General features: G+C 36.1%; 1 pseudogene; it reads right to left on the bottom strand.

The window, feature by feature from the left end:
* Positions 1-7,995: 7,995 nt before the first annotated feature.
* Positions 7,996-10,836, bottom strand: LOC127546555 (brain-specific angiogenesis inhibitor 1-associated protein 2-like protein 1; annotated as a pseudogene).
* Between the last annotated feature and the right edge of the window lie 5,575 nt (positions 10,837-16,411).

The raw sequence follows: 16,411 nt of genomic DNA on the forward strand, positions 1-16,411 counted from the left end.
AACATTTCCTCACTGTATGACCCTAGGCAAGTCACTTAACTTCAATTGCCTCAGCAAAAAAGAAAAAAAAATAGAAATAAGAATTGGAGCAACAAGAGTTTTGTTTGGCAGGTAGAAAAATCAGTTGTATGCCTTGAGGTTCTTATATGAGTTTCTTTCCTTGAAGCGATTCCTGTTTTGGAGCTGGATTCTAGGATAGCAATGTTCTTTCCCTTTAGTACTCCCAGGCATTTGGCTCAGACATTGAAATATTTGTGGTAGAGACCTTCCCATAGGCCAGACGTGTTACTAATAACCACTGTAAGTTGGAGGGCCTGTCTTCTCCTATATATAGTTTATTTTCCTCACATAACTCATTTCAAAAGCTTTAGTGAAATATTTGTCACTGAAATAAGGAACCATATGAACACAATTACAAAACACTTTCCACACAAATAAAGTCAGATCTAATTAATTGGAAGAATATTAAGTGCTTATGGGTAGACTGAGCTAATATAATAAAAATGACAATTTTCCCTAAATTAATCTATTTATTCAGTGCCATACCAATCAAATTCCCAAGAAATCATTTTATAGAACTGAAAAAAAAAATAATAACAAAGTTCATTTGGAAGAACAAAAGATCAAAAATTTCAAGAGAATTAATGAAAAATGCAAATGAAGGTAGCCTAGCTGTATCAGAAATAAATATAAAATATACATCATATTACATATGATATATATTATACAAATATAAAATATAAATATATTTATAAATATATAATAACCTCTATTATAAAGCAGCGGTCATCAAAACTATTTGGTACTGGCTAAGAAATAGAGTGGTTGATCAGTGGAATAAATTAAATTCATAAGACACAATAATCAATGACTATAGTAATCTAGTGTTTGATAAATCCCAAGAACCCATATTCTGGGATAAGAACTCCATTTGACAAAAATTGCTGGGAAAATTGAAAATTAGTATAGCAGAAACTAGGCATTGACCAACACCTAACACTCTGTGCCAAGATAAGGTTGAAATGGGTTCGTGATTTAGACATAAAAAATAATGCTATAAGCAAACTAGAAGTACAAAGGATAGTCTATCTCTCATATTTGTGGAGAAGGAAGGAATTTGTGGCCAAAGAATAATTAGAGTTCTTTATGGGATGCAAAATGGATAATTTTGATTATATTAAGCTAGAATTTTTTGTACAAGCAAAACCAATGCAGATAAAATTAGAAGGGAAGCAGTAGAGTGGAAAAAATTTTACATCCAAGGGTTCTAATAAAAGCCTAATTTCTAAAATATATAGAGAATTGACTCAAATTTATAGGAATACAAGCCATTCTCCAATAGATAAATGGTCAAAGGATATTAAGAGACAATTTTGAGAAGAAGAAATTAAAACCATTTCTAGGCATATGAAAAAATGCTTTTGAGTATTTTAGATCTTGGTGATTTAAATCACCATTGTTAAGAGAAATGCAAATTAAGACAACTCTGAAGTACTACTACTCATCTCTGAGGTACCACTACATACCTCTCAGATTGATTAAGATGACAGGAAATGATAATGTTTAATGTTGGAAGGGATATGGGAAAACTGGGATTGATGGAATTGTGAACTGATCCAACCATTTTGGAGAGCAATATAAAACTATGCCTAAAGGGTTATCAAACTGGGCACATCTTTTGATCCAGCAATGTCTCTACTGGGCCTGAATTCCAAAGAGATTATAAAAAAGGGAATAAGATTCACAAGTACAAAAATGTTTGTAGCAGCCCTTTTTATAGTGGCAAGAACATGGAAACTGAGTGGACGCCATCAGTCAGGGCATAGCTGAATAAGTTATGGTATATAGATGTTATGAAATATTATTGTTCTATAAGAAACACTCAGCAGGATGATTTCAAAGAGGCCTGGAGAGACGTACATGAATGATCTTAAGTGAAATGAGTAGAACCAGAAGATCATTGTATATGGCAAGAGCAAGATTATGCAATGATCAGTTCCGATAGATGTGGCTCTCTTCAACAACAATTCAGGCCACTTTGAATGGTCTTGTGATGAAGAGAGCCATCTGCACCCAGAGAGAGGACTGTGGGAACTGAGTGTAGTATTTTCACTTTTTTTCGTTATAGTTTGTTTGCATTTTATTTTCTTTCTCATTTTCTCTTTTTGATTATATTTTTCTTGTGCAGTATGATATTTATGAAAATGTGTATAGAAGAATAGCACATATTTAGCACATATTGGATCACTGCCAATAATAATGTAATAAAGTAAATAATGGATTTACTTGCCAGTTAGGGCAGGAGGTGGGAGGAAGGGAAGGAGCAAAAAAAAATTGAGCACAAGGTTTTGCAAGGGTGAATGTTAAAAATTATCCATATATATGTTTGAAAATAAAAAACTTTAAAAAAAGAAAAAAAATTGTCACTGGCCCTGTGGGTGTGGACAAATTCTGCACACTGAAATGCCCTACTAATCAACTGTGTACTTTGTTACTATTCTTTGTATTTGTCTTGTCACTTTGTGTGTCTGCATTTGTAAAATGTCTGTGACATGTTTGTTTTGTTAGCTAGATTCTGTTTTCTTGGAAGATTTAAAAAGTAACCCACCAGAAAAATCTCTGAGGGCTGTAGCTAGAAATAATATTGGAAAGATTAATGAACTTTCTTGTTATTTTGTCATAGCTGAAGTAATTGTCCCCCAAACAGATTTAACTCCCATCTTAGGTTTTCTTCAGAGTATTAGGTATTAAGTAAAGAGAAAAGAGAAGAAAAGTCTAAAAGATACTTTGTTTTCTGTCATTACAATACTGGCCAAGTTGGAACTACAGGAATAAAGTTTGATTAATGAAACCACTAAAAACATCTTAGCAGATTTTGAAGGTTTTAAGAGTAATCTCTGAGGAGTTTTAGTCATTTTAAGATTGCACGAGAGGATTTTTGAGCTTTTTGGATAATTCTAGGAACTTACCTCCTTCTGAAACACTTTAGTTTTTGAGGTACCCCTCTATAAGGAAAAAATAAAGATTAAATCTAATTAAAAATTTAAAAGTCTTTGGCATGATTATAGTTTCTGTGTTCTAGGGCTGTAAAAGTAACTTTTGGCAGAAAGCCCTGACTGAAGTAAGTGAAGAGAAAAAAAGAATAAGTAAAAGGTAAATTTGTTGTTTTGTTATCCTTATTTATCCTTTTGTTAATCCTTCTTTGACTTTTCAGTTTTTATTCTATTTTTGTCTCCTAATCTCTTCTGTGCCATTAGCAAAATATGCTTCTTTTAAATAAAGACTAGAATAGATGCTGAAGAAGAGAAAGTCCTCCTCCTCTTCCTCCTCTTCCTCCTCCTTCTCTTCCTCCTTCTCTAGCAGAATGTACAGAGCTACTCTTTCTCATAGTCCTGAACATTGAGTGTGTCCTACTCCCCTTCTGCAGAATCATGAGTGTTATCTTGGTTGTAGGGATTGCTACTAAAATCATTACAGCCCATGTGTCTTTGTTAACCCCTCTCCTCTCAGATTATATTAAGAAAAGAGAATGCTGGAAAATTGTAGGGAAACTTGAATTATGTTTTTTTCCACATACTCGAAGGGGTGAAAGCAGCCACAATGGAACCCCACATTGGCAGTGGCCCCATCAGTCCTGTGTCACTGGGTATCTTTCAGCTGGCCCCTCTAGCATAAACTGCCCACCCTGCCTCAGTAGCTTCCCAAAGCCAGCTGTTGTTGGGGTGATAGGGTGGGATAGTGGAGGGGCTAGGTCTCTAGCCAGCATGTCCAGAATCTTGCCACCTGGAATTACCAAGAATTGGTAGATTCTGGCACCAGCTGCTCCAGTTCTTAGGTAGTGACCTTTGCCTCAACTCCCTTCATTCATATTCTAGTTAAGGGGTCCTCAAACTTTTTAAATAGGGGGCCAGTTCACTGTCCCTCAGACTGTTGGAGGGCCGGACTATAGTAAAAACAAAAATTTTGTTTTGTGGGCCTTTAAATAAAGAAACTTCATAGCCCTGGGTGACGGGGATAATCATCCTCAGCTGCTGCATCTGGCCCGTGGGCTGTAGTTTGAGGACCCCTGAAATCTAGTCAATCAGTATTGCCAGGGCAAAGTTGGTCCTACACTGGGACCCTTTGCTGCTTCCTGAGAGAGTCTAGGTACCTCTGTCAGCAACAGAGTGTCCAAAGTGGGAGTGGGGAAAGCTGGCCAGCCTCTGTCCTTGATGAGCCCACCTCTCTCTGTTTCAGTTGTAGAAAGTTATTAGCTGTGTAAATTAGGGCAAGTTATTTTATCTCTGTCTCAATTTTCTGATTTGTGAAGAGAAAAATAATGGTTGTTGTTGAAATCAAAATTATATAATGATTGTAAAGTACATAACATAATGACTGGCATGTGCTAAGGAGTGTATTATTATTATATGTCTAATTCAATGTAATTGTTCTATACCTGAGGGGTTTTAAAATACCAAATAGAATTACATCAATGATTTTTATGGTTAACAATTTGGAAATGCAATCAATGCCATCTATTGTTTGAGTTATTATTGTATTTGAAAATTATGTTTTATTTCTAAATTTCTATTTCCAAATTTGAAAGAGCATTGTAAAACAGAAATGATGTTAGACAAAACATCTGTTTTAAAATTGGATAATGTTACACATTAATTGGGTTTTTAAAAGTATGTGATTTTAAAAAGGGATATTTGAAAATTGGTAAATATTTAATGAAGCTTATTGAATTAGAAAACAGGTACTAGCTATAATACTACTTTCTTACCACTACTAATATTTATTATAGTAGTAATTTTTTATTTGAAAATCTTTTTGCTATTATAAAAGTGTATAAGATGGTTTAAAAATGTAGCTTCAACAATGTGATAATGATGATGAATAATAATGATGATGAGATAATGATGAATTCACTTTAAAATATTTATTGTATGAAGCCCTGAAATATGGGTAGTTTTAATTTGTAAGTAAAGGATTAATGAAATATTAAGTATTAGGGAAGGATAAGGAAAGATATTTAAGTCCTAAATTGTGATTAATAAAACTTTGCTATTTAACATAAAAATTCCTGTGACTGTAATCTGTTTTGAGCTTTGATTAGCAGGACAGTTATCTGAATTGTGATAAAGTCAATAGTAGGGAATGTCATATGTGGCATCTGGGGACTGTTAAAGTGGGTGTCTATGCCTGGAAAAGCTTGTCAAAATGAGTTGGACACAAATTTTTTCACTCTGCTTCCCCATTGTGTTATTTTCTTATGAAAAGAAAAATCCCCTACCTCATTAATCTTAAGTCTTGCTTTTAGCTATCTGTGACTATATGATGGGCTGACAGATGTGACTTATAACTGGAATCAAGTAGTTATGCTAAGATATAACTATGTCCTTTTTCATTTTATAGCAACATTTTATAATCAAGAAGTTTTGTAAGCTATTATTATTAGCTTATTATAGCTAATAACATAATGATATAATATGATAGCTAATTAAAAGCTATTAAAATAGATTGATACTGGACCATCTCTGAATTAATATGATAGGATTCAAGGATTAATTTCTAGTTTTAACCTATATTCATGATCAAATAATAATAATAATCGAGTCAAATAATATAACAACAATTTTCTCTATAGGAGGATGTGCTTAGACAAGTAATAAGACAAAGATGTAATGAAAATGTTTTCTAATTAAATGGAATAGTTAAGAGGCAGAGCCAAGATGGTAGGTAAAAGCAGGGATTTGCCTGAACTCTTCCCCAAATCCCTGCAAATACTTTTAAATAATGACTCTAAGCAAATTCTAGAGTAGCCAAACCCACAAAAAAGATGGAGTAGAACAATTTTCCAGTCCAAGACAGCTTAGAAGGTTTGCAAGACAACTATGTTGCTCCAGGGTAACAGTGGAGTGCAGTCTAGGACAACATAGCAGGCCCAAACATGCTAGAAGCAGGCCTGAATGACTGAATCAGTGGCAAATTAGAAGATTGGCAGGTAAGATCTGTCACCCCAGGCTGAGAGTGGAACAAGTTATTCCTGCAAAGCCCTTTCCTCATTAAACTAGGAGCAGGTCTTGGGAGCCAATGACTCAACAGTGTCAGCTGTGGCTTCTGGGGCTTTCAATCCATAGATGGTAAGGAGGTCCAACTGATATCTTTGCTATCACTGAGGCAAGACTTTGTGGATTTGCCCAGATCTGGGTTGCAGTCTTAGGTGGTATTCCCAGAATATAGAGGAGCATCATCACACCAGAAATTGTGGCCACAATGGAGCAAGAACTTTCCTCACAGGTCCAAGATAGAAAAGAGTACTTGGGTAGATTCAGAGACCAGGCGCTGGCCAGGAGAGTAAGAAACGCCCCTCCTTCAATCCTACCATTTTTGATGAATTGAAAACTTACAGGTCTCTACAAGTATCTCTGAAGGCAGCTGCACCAAATCCTTGACAGTCAGACTGTCCATTCTTCACCCTGAAAAATGCTGAAGAAAATAACACCTTAAAAAACAGATGAATACAAATGGTAAAGGAAATACAAAAAGTCTATGAGGATAAGAATGCCTTAAAAACCATAATTATTCAAACGGAAAGAGAGGCATAAAAATTTCCTGAAGAAAAAAAAAACTCAGTAAAAAGGAGAATTTTACTCCTCAATAAAAAGGAGACCAAGGAGAATTGGTTAAATGGAAAAGAAAGTACAAAAGCTGCATAAAGAAAATAATTCCTTAAAAATTAGAAGTGAGCAAATGGAAGCTAATGATTTTATGAAAACTCAAGAAACAATAAAACAAAACTCAAACAATGAAAAAAAAAGAAGACAATGAAAAATATCTTATTGAAAAACGAAATGACCTGGAAAATGGAACAGAGCAAAGATCATTTTAAAATTATTGGACTATCTGAAAGCTATGGTTAAAAAAGGAGCCTAATATCACTTTCAAGAAATTATTAAGCAAAGTGGGCTGATATTCTAGAACAAGAAGTTAAAATAGAAATTGAATAAATTCACCAATCATATCCTGAAAGAGATCCCATAGTGAAAACTCCCAGGAATATTATAGCCAAATTCCAGGTACATGGGTCCTGACTCTTCTTTCTCTAGCCTGATTTGTTTTGACTTCAGCCACTTATAGGATAGAGGCCCATTCTGGTTCAGTTGACACACTCTTTGTGTGTATATGTATACATATGTGCATGTGTGCATACATATGTGTGTTCATAAACTTATTTGACATGATCTACTACAAGAATCTCAATATGCACATTCTACATTATATTTTGAAATTTTATTTGTGAATTTGGAATACAATCCAATATTCAATAGCTTTTATAAGTCATTTCTTAAGAAGAAAGGTTCTAAAAATTGTATGTATGATGAAGATGATTTTTTGTAAGACTTGAGTATGACTGAGAGAAAGGAGGTGGATTCCCCTTGATAATTTCACATTTGGAGTTTATATACTTTGATTTAAAAAATAAAAATTTAAGTTAAAAACCTAACAATCTTTACAATATGAAATGGTATATTAACAATCTAAATTAGCACAAATAATGTAATTGGTGCATGATGCAAATCCATGAAATATTATAGTGCTATTGCTCATATAGAACAGCAAATGTTTAACCTTAAAGGAAAAGAATAATTTTTTTGCACCTGAATGCAGAGCATGAAAGCAAAGACAATTGCTTATTTCTATAAAATCGTGCATTCAAAAAATAAAATGCTACAACACCCAAAGAGAATCAATTGAACAGTCTATTGGCTTACTAAAAAGATGAGCAAAAAACATTTAAGTTTTTAATTGTGTTATTAGAGTATATTATATTCACTTAAAGACAGAAGTGAGCTCACTTTCAAATCTTATGAGCAATTATGATTTTCTTAATTTAACAGATTCATTGAAAATTGGAAAACCTTTGCTATATTCCTATACAATGAAGACAAATGTTAAACAAGATAATCATAATATTGAATATGTAGTTTACATGAGGAATAATGATGGGTATTACTTTCTTGACTCATTGATCAAATTATTGGCGCTGACATTTTTCACTATTGGTTGGAGTTTCACAGTAGCAAAAGGATTTTCTCCACTTGGAAAAGGATACTTTCCTATTCCATGGTTATCTGACTCAGGAGATGTGATTTCTAGTTTGGCTGCTAGTGGTTTAAATGTAGAGTTTTTAAAAGAGGTATCTTCTGTTTGCAGCAGCAACTCCAGACACACTTTCTAGATAATCAGGAGGCTGTATAGCAACATTACTTTTTTCTGCTAAGTTCACTGTACTGATGCTTCTAACAGATGCAGACAAGGTGAAGAATTGGCACATTTAGTGTTTCTTCTTCATTTTCTTCTAGTGACTTTGTATATGATCATGGAAACCAGCCCCTCACTTTGGTTTGGTCATATTCTCCATAGAACCAGCCATCTTTTTTCCTCTGGGATGAGCAATGTGATGATGTCTCCCTGTGCAAAGCTAAGCAATGTCTTGTTACTTCAAGCAATACATAGAAAGATTGTTTTTACTTTCTGCCTTTTAATCATGTTTAATCCCGTTGCCACAGAAATAGATCAATGTAAACTGGGATCCTCTGAATTATCAGGAGTATTATTTAATCTTTCTAAAATTTTTGGGATGATTGCTGGGTGGTTAAACATATCAGCCATAAGACTGGCATATGCTCTGGCTGAAGTATATTTGGTGAATACTTAAAGAAGATGTCATAATCTTTCCCGACCATTCTGCTTCTTTCTATCATTGGTGAAGGTTGAGTTTCTGATATGGGGGTGAAATCTGGTGTCTTTATTACTTCCATCATATTTATGATCTTCTCTGGTATTTTGGTGGCAGCACCATAAGTTTCCTGCTATTTAGGTAGTTTAGAAATGAGTAATTTTGCAGACTATAGATGATGTACTCTTTAGGAACAAAAACTATTAAGTTTAAAGAGAGCAGAAAAAAGATAGTCATTATATATATAAAGCTTAGTAGTTCCCAGTAGGCAACAGGGTAAGTTTCCAAAAGGTTTTTGTTATGTGACATTTTTCATTTGGATTAGGAGCAATAAAGAATTAAATTTCCTGAAAACTGTCAAGATTTGTCCTCCTGGGTGACGCAGGGGATATAGATGCTAGTGAATTCATTTGCAGCCAGAATAAGGTCAGATCCCTAGTGGAAGGAAAACAGCTTCAAGAGATAGGATTCAATTGGTTGTTCTATTGTCTAAGTATCATAGCCAGTAACCAACTCTAAGACTGAGCAAACACTGCTCCCTTTTTGGGTCTCAGTTTCCTCATCTAAAAAATAAACTCCCTAGGTTAGAATATCTCTGAAGTCCAATCCAGCTCTAAGATGCCTGATAAACTTTGACCACAGGAGAACTTCCAGGAGAAGGGGTCTTTGCCTGTTTTGCCTTGAAAGTGCAAGTGGTATGGGACAGGAGAAGGCACCATCCTAGCCAGACAAGGAGTCCTTTTTCTTGGGGGAGCTCTGGAATGAACCTTCTCTATTTAAACTTTTCCAGGGAAGGAAAAGAATGATTGTTGTGCCACAATTTCCTTTTATTGTCCTGCCTCAGTTTCACTAAATTGTTCTGTCTCATTTTCCCTAAATTATCTTGCCTCAGTTTCCCTTAATTGTTCTGTCTCAGTTCCATGAATTGTTTTGCCTCAATCCCCCTGGTTGCAACCCTTTCCTGTTCATCAGGACTGAGATAATTAGGGCTGTGGAATCTGGCCACTCTGGCATTCCAAAAGAGTCATAAAACTGTAGATGTCCAGAGTTCTTGTCTCTAGTTTGACTATCCCCTTCTCTCCCAGTTTATTAGAATTTATGGTCCTCACTCCGACCCTGTCAGAACCGGATTGATGGTCCCTGCCTGGAAATTCCTAGGAAAGTTTACCAGAGTTCGGACTCCACCCCATGCCTTTGTCTCCCCTGATCTCAAAGCTACATATAAAAAATCTCACATTCGATGCTAGATTCTTTGAGACGAAAGTCCAATTTAGCCCTGGAAGCAGAATGAATTCTCTGCTGCCTCCAGACTATCTCTCCCTCTCAGAAACCCAAATAAAATATTAAAAACTCTCTAATCTCTATCTTGCCTCAGTTTCTCCAGCATTACATGATTAAAGAAGACTTGGAATTACCAGAAACCTAGAAGGAATCTAGTTGAAAAGCTGCTACATTGATGATCCCCTTCCCTGTCCAATAAAAAATTGATTCAAATTCTTCCTGCGTGTGATTAATTGTGAGCAATGAACACCTGTGCCTGACTGGTTGCCATATCAGATACCTGTTCTCTGATTGGTTTATGACTTGGCCATCTCTTTTCCATGAAACCAAAGCTTTAGTTTCTTTAGAGGCTAAGTTTATAATTCCAGAATTGACTTTTTTAAAAAATCTTTTTGACAAGATTTGTGATTTTATCTGTTGGTTTTGAGTGAAAGAATGGTAGGATTTCTTTTGGGGGAGGATTATTTGTCTGGTGATACCTCTGTAGGATTCAGTGTGGGCTAGAAGCTGGCACTGAGATTCTGCTCTGTATCTGGGGGGTTGAATCACACCACTGCTACTTGTTTTTGAACTTGCTCCTTTCTCTTTACATTACCCTGTGACTCCCTACCTGGGAACACTACCTTCAGTGTTAGTCCTTTTCTCAATTTGGGTAGTGGGTGTCAAAGCTTGCAATTAGCACCTGTTTCTGGTGTCTGCATGTGGTACTAGTGGATGAATTCAGAATCTCTTCTTGCCCTGGTATCTAGCCACTTCCTGGGCTCTGGAGTACTTATTCTGTATTGTGTCTCTGACTAGATCCTATCCCCCATCTCCACAAACCTTTCCATTTGTCGTCCTGTGTCAGCCTGAACTGAACAAACAACTCACCATTGCTTTTTCTGGTTTTCCCCACTAGGATTCAGTCTTGTACTTCTAAATCTGTCTGGTGATAAGATTTTTTTCTTTGTCTTTGCTTCTTCTCTTTTCTTCTTCTTTTTTTTCTTCTGGTAGTTGAGGAACTTACTATTCTATTTCCTATTACTCCACCATCTTCACTCTGCCCCCTCTCATGGCAACTCTCCCTCCACTATGTCATAATACCTCTCCATTCACAATATAATTCAATATAGGTACGTATAGCATAAACTGGGGGAAAAGTACCAACAGGTTAGCCATATCCAAGTATCTGGTATGATTATAGAGGCCAGTTTTGTCTGATGTAGATCATTCTAAATTAAAAATCCTTCTATACTGTGAAGCAGGTCCATGAGTTAAATTTCTTTTTGTGTCAAATCTTTTTTTCTTTGACCTTTTCTTTAATCCTCAGACCACCCCAGGAATTATTTTCGATCTCCTTGGCTGATGACATTCCACAAAAATTTCATAACCATTTTCTCATAGTGAAGTGATCAGAAGAGATGCAATTATTAAAAATTCAAAATGGTTCATTGAAATGTTTATTTTCAGACAGTAATTTAATGACAGGATCAAGATTAAAACCTATAACTGGGCTTCCAGTAGAGGTGTGATCATTCAAAAGTAGAAGGAGTTTTGTGAACGCAGACATAATTATGTTAATTTATTTTTTAAATATGTACTGAACCTGAACACATAAGGATGTGCATTTCCATACATATAAAATAATATAAAAGAAATTCTATGTGAAATTTTGACTTTCCATTACAAGCCATTTAATTTTTTCAATAATTTGTTTTATTTTAAAAAACAGAATAAGAAAAAAGAAAATCAGAAAAGGAACACAAAACAGAAGAGAACATTGCCATGTGCCCAGCAAAACATCAGGGAAGATTCAAAATATATGATAACATATTGCCAGATCAAGAAAGTATGTATATATCAGTAGAAGAAATTATTCGTGAGTGTCTATCTTTTCTTTACTTCCTTGTAAATTATTCTTTTGTTCTCTGCTGCTCACCTGTTTTATGTTATTTTTTGTTCCCCCTTTCATTCCCCTCCCCATTTTCAAGTAGGCTAGTAGTTAAAAAAGGATATATTTATATTTACATATACAGATATATAAATACACATACATAGACACACTCCCCTAATTCCCTGCCCCTCCCATATGCACACATCTCTTTCCTATCCCTCCTTACTCATTGCTTTAATACTGCTCCTAAGTCATTTGGGAATGGGAAGATCAAGTATGAAAAGAAAGACCAAAATTCAAGGTGATGTCTCAGCTACAGTGAATCTGGCCTTGGTACTGATCTGTCTGGAATGGAAAGAGAGAGGTGGGCCCTCTGGGCCCAAAGGGGGATGCCATGGGGAAAATTTCTGCTAACTTGTTCATCCCTCCATCCTACATATAGACAGTTTATAGGATGCACAGAAGAGAACAGAAAGTTGCTTGGAAGGATTTATAGAACATCACAGGATTTAGAGCTGGAAAAGACATTAGAGACTGACTGGTTTGGCATTTTCATTTTGAAGATGATGAAAAGGAGAAGCAACTATTGTATGGTCACTTGAGTACTAAGTAATCTGAGCAGATTCAAACCAAGTTCCTTTTATTCCAGATACTATACTTTTTTTTTTTTTTTACAATACCATGCTGCCTTAAAAAAGCCACCTGCAAAAATGGAACAATCTCCTTCTATCCCCCCAAATTCTCCCTTAGGCTGTCTCTCAAAAAACAGAGAAATTTGGTCTACAAATTCTCAAAAAGAAATGTCTCATTTTCTTTTGTAATCAAGCCTGGCCTCAGTATAACCTGTAAGTTGAGGAAAAATAGCCTCTCAATGGATCTCTAAACTATAATACTATTTACAACTTGATCTATTTTAGCCACTAAGAGGGCAAGTGGACTGAAGTTTCATATGTTCAGACCTTCATGGCTTTATCTTAGGCTCCTAACTTAAGACAACAGTGCTAGCTAAATTTAGCTAAATTTGGAGCAGGATAATTGAAGGTGGAGACTGAAATGAATTTCTTAGTTGATCCTCTTCTATCTTCCTATTTAGGACCACAAGCTTCCCACTTTGTCCATTTGCATGGTTCTCCCACTCCCAAAGAATCTTGGAAGGACCTCCCAGGACCACCTCACTATTGGGATCAGGATTCTATGGCCAAAAAGATTTCCCCTATTCCCCAATCCTCTTCCCAGAAGTTCCTCAAACCCTCACACCCTGAGTCAGATTTTACAGCTTCCTGAGCCCTACTCCTCAGCCCCTTCAATACAAGGAGTGGCAGCCTTTTACTCCCTTCTCAAGACTGAGTCAGACACTCCTCCTAAATTCTGCCCATTGGGAAAACTTCTCAACATCAGATCTTTCACAAAATAATAATTAAAAAAAAGGATTGTTACTCTGAAGACTCCACCAAATTTACTGAGGGCTTTAAAGCCATATCCTTTCAGTTTGATCTTACTTGGGGAGATTTCAATATCATTATTTCATCCTGCTGAAAAATAGAGGAATTTAGGATTTAGACCAAAATCTTGGTGATGACATGGCAGTGTCTTCTCCCTCAAACAAATACCCTCTAAGAGCCATTGATCCTCCAGGTACAGATGTCAGGTGGGATTAGCAAGAAGGTAGTCAGAGACAAGAAAAAAGGCATTACATGATGACTTGTCTCAATAGAGATATGAAGAAGGGAATTAAGAAGCAAGTTAATTATGATAAGCCTTTAAATGTTACTCAGGGAGCTGAAGAAAAGACTTATCTCTTTCAAGGATGACTTATAGAAGGTCTATAAAAATATAAAAACTTGGACCCCATTTCTCTTTAAGGGACCATTGTCCTTAGCATGCATTTTATTAACCAGTTTGCCCCAGACATTCAGAGGAAACTGCAGATGTTAGCCATGTGTGTTCCAACTCTCCAGGTCCAACTTTTAGAGTTGGGGGCCTAATTGCAATCGAGGGGCAAGACTTCAAAGCTAGGGCTAAGAACTAGGAACTGGCTCAGGTTTTAGTTGCTACGATGTATGTCCAGGACCCAGAAGGGCTCACCCAGGAGGCCCAAGAACTGGCCAGGCTCCTCCAAAATCCATCATCATTGCCAAACCCTGGATAATTTTGGATGCAGCAGATTAGTCCATTATTACTTAATCTGTCAGTGGCCATACATATCCAGCATTCCCATAGGGTACTGGGATTGATGAAAAACACAGGAAATGTTTTGAGATCTTCCCTCTACTCTGTCAGTTTGGAGACTTGTTTAAACACTCTTTACTTATTCTTCTATCTTGCCCAGCCCCCTTATTGGGACAGGACCGTGTTGCCGTGTATAATAATCTCCTGGTTCTGCTCACTTCACTCAGTATCAGTTCATGTAAGTCTCTCCAAGCCTCTCTGTATTCATCCTGCTGGTCATTCCTTACAGAGCAATAATATTCCATAACATTCATCCTCCAATTGATGGGCCTTATTCAGTTAAGGAAAGAGGTTTTTGACAGCTAAACATTCCCCCATTATCCATGCAAGAGAAATCCTACAGATACTCCAAGTTGTCCATGAACCTAGAGAGCTTTCTATCATATTTTGAAAAGGACATCAAAAGGAGAGGGGGCAGCTCACTTCAAGCCAGGGGAAACAGGCTTGCAGACTCAGCTATCTGAGCTGCTACATATTTGCCCCTAACCATCACTACTTCCCCTGCTTCCTAACTCATATACATTCCTATAATATCTTAGAACAAGCCCTTGCTAAGGAGAGGGGATATACTATAGTACCCTCAGGCCAGCTTCTGAGCCAGTAGGAACTTCTCTGCTTGCACCAAGCTACTCACTTATGAAAGAATGGACCCCAGTCTCTTGTGAAACTTATCTTCGTGGGTTACAAACTAGGAAAAGCCATTAGGCAGGTTTGTGCCCAAATAAATCCTGAAAGTGCTGTTACTCCTCCTCTCTTTTAAAACCTATTCAGAAAAGGGATACATATCTAGGTGAGGATCTCAGAACTAAGTCCTATCAAGCAGATTCTATCCTGACCTTGACATAACAATTATCTTTGGCACTCTGTGTAATATTATCCTTTAATAAAGTATATTAATTAGGACAGTATCATATGATCACTGAGAGATTTAACTTTTGCTTTTTTATGGGGCCATCCATCACATTTTCATAATCCGTATTCCATGTACTGTACAGAATTCTGGCTCTCAACTACACAAGGTAATCATGATGCCCAAGATTGGAGACAATGATTGTTCCCACAGGACTTAGGAATGCCTGAATTGTCCCAAGAAATGCCAATTGTGTGAACTGTCTCAAGATCTAAGAATAATTATGTTCTGGATCAAATCTTTTCATTATACTTGCAGGTGTCATTTTCCTTACTCTGAAATTCATTAAACTTCTGTTCATTTCCTGATTCTCTACTGCCCTTTTTCCATTCTGATTATCCATAGGTTAGAGGATATTTCTAGTCCATTTAATATTATTTGGAATTGTTAGAAACGAGACTGAAGATGGAAAGGGGCAAAGTGAATTTTCTGTGTGACCCTTTCTTCTTTTTTAAAAAAATTAAAAATTTATTTTCAAAATATATGCAAAGATAGTTTTCAACATTCACCTTTGAAAAACCTTATTCCAAATTTTTTCTCCCTCCCTTTGCCCTCCCCCTCCTCTAGATAGCAAATAATCCAATATATGTTAAATATATGTAATTTTTCTATATATATTTCCACATTTATCATGCTACACAAGAAAAATCAGATCAAAAAGGAGAAAATGAGAAAAAGCAAACAAACTACAACAAAAAGGTGAAAATGCGATGTTGTGATCCATATTCAATCTCCACAATCCTCTCCCTGGGTGGAGATGGCTCTCTTCATCACAAGTCTATTGGAATTTGCATGAATCACTTCATTGTTGAAAAGAGTCAAGTCCATCAAAGTTAAACATCGCATAATCTTGCTGTTGCTGTGTACAATGCTCTCTTAGTTCCACTCATTTCACTTAGCATAAGTTCATGTAAGTCTTTCCAAGCCTCTCTGAAATCATCCTGCTTTCATTTCTTATAAAACAACAATATTCCATTACATTGATATACTATAAATTATTCAGTTATCCTCCAACTGGTATCCACTCAGTTTCCAGTTCTTTGCCAGTATAACAAAGGGCTGCTACAAACATTTTTGCACATGTGGTGACCCTCCTTTCTTGTAAGTCCGCTCTCTTGTGTTCCTACTCCAATCTCTGCTCAGCCTTTGAGTGAATTTGGATTTCTTTGTGAGGAAAAACTCCAGGATGCCTTTGTAGACCAGGTTCATTTCACATTACTCTGATAAGGCTCTTTTTACCCTCTGGCTTACCTCTGTCAATTGACTTTTCCTGCTTTCCTCTGAGGTTTTTGCTTGTTTTTGTTTTTCATTTTCATTTTTTATTTACTGCATAAGGGTCTGTCTGTTTAGTTGCTTATGTTTCTGATCTGTATGCCTTAAATTGGTAAATTAA

Source organism: Antechinus flavipes, chromosome 2, assembly GCF_016432865.1.
Source record: "Antechinus flavipes isolate AdamAnt ecotype Samford, QLD, Australia chromosome 2, AdamAnt_v2, whole genome shotgun sequence".
In the NCBI taxonomy this organism is placed as follows: domain Eukaryota; kingdom Metazoa; phylum Chordata; class Mammalia; order Dasyuromorphia; family Dasyuridae; genus Antechinus; species Antechinus flavipes.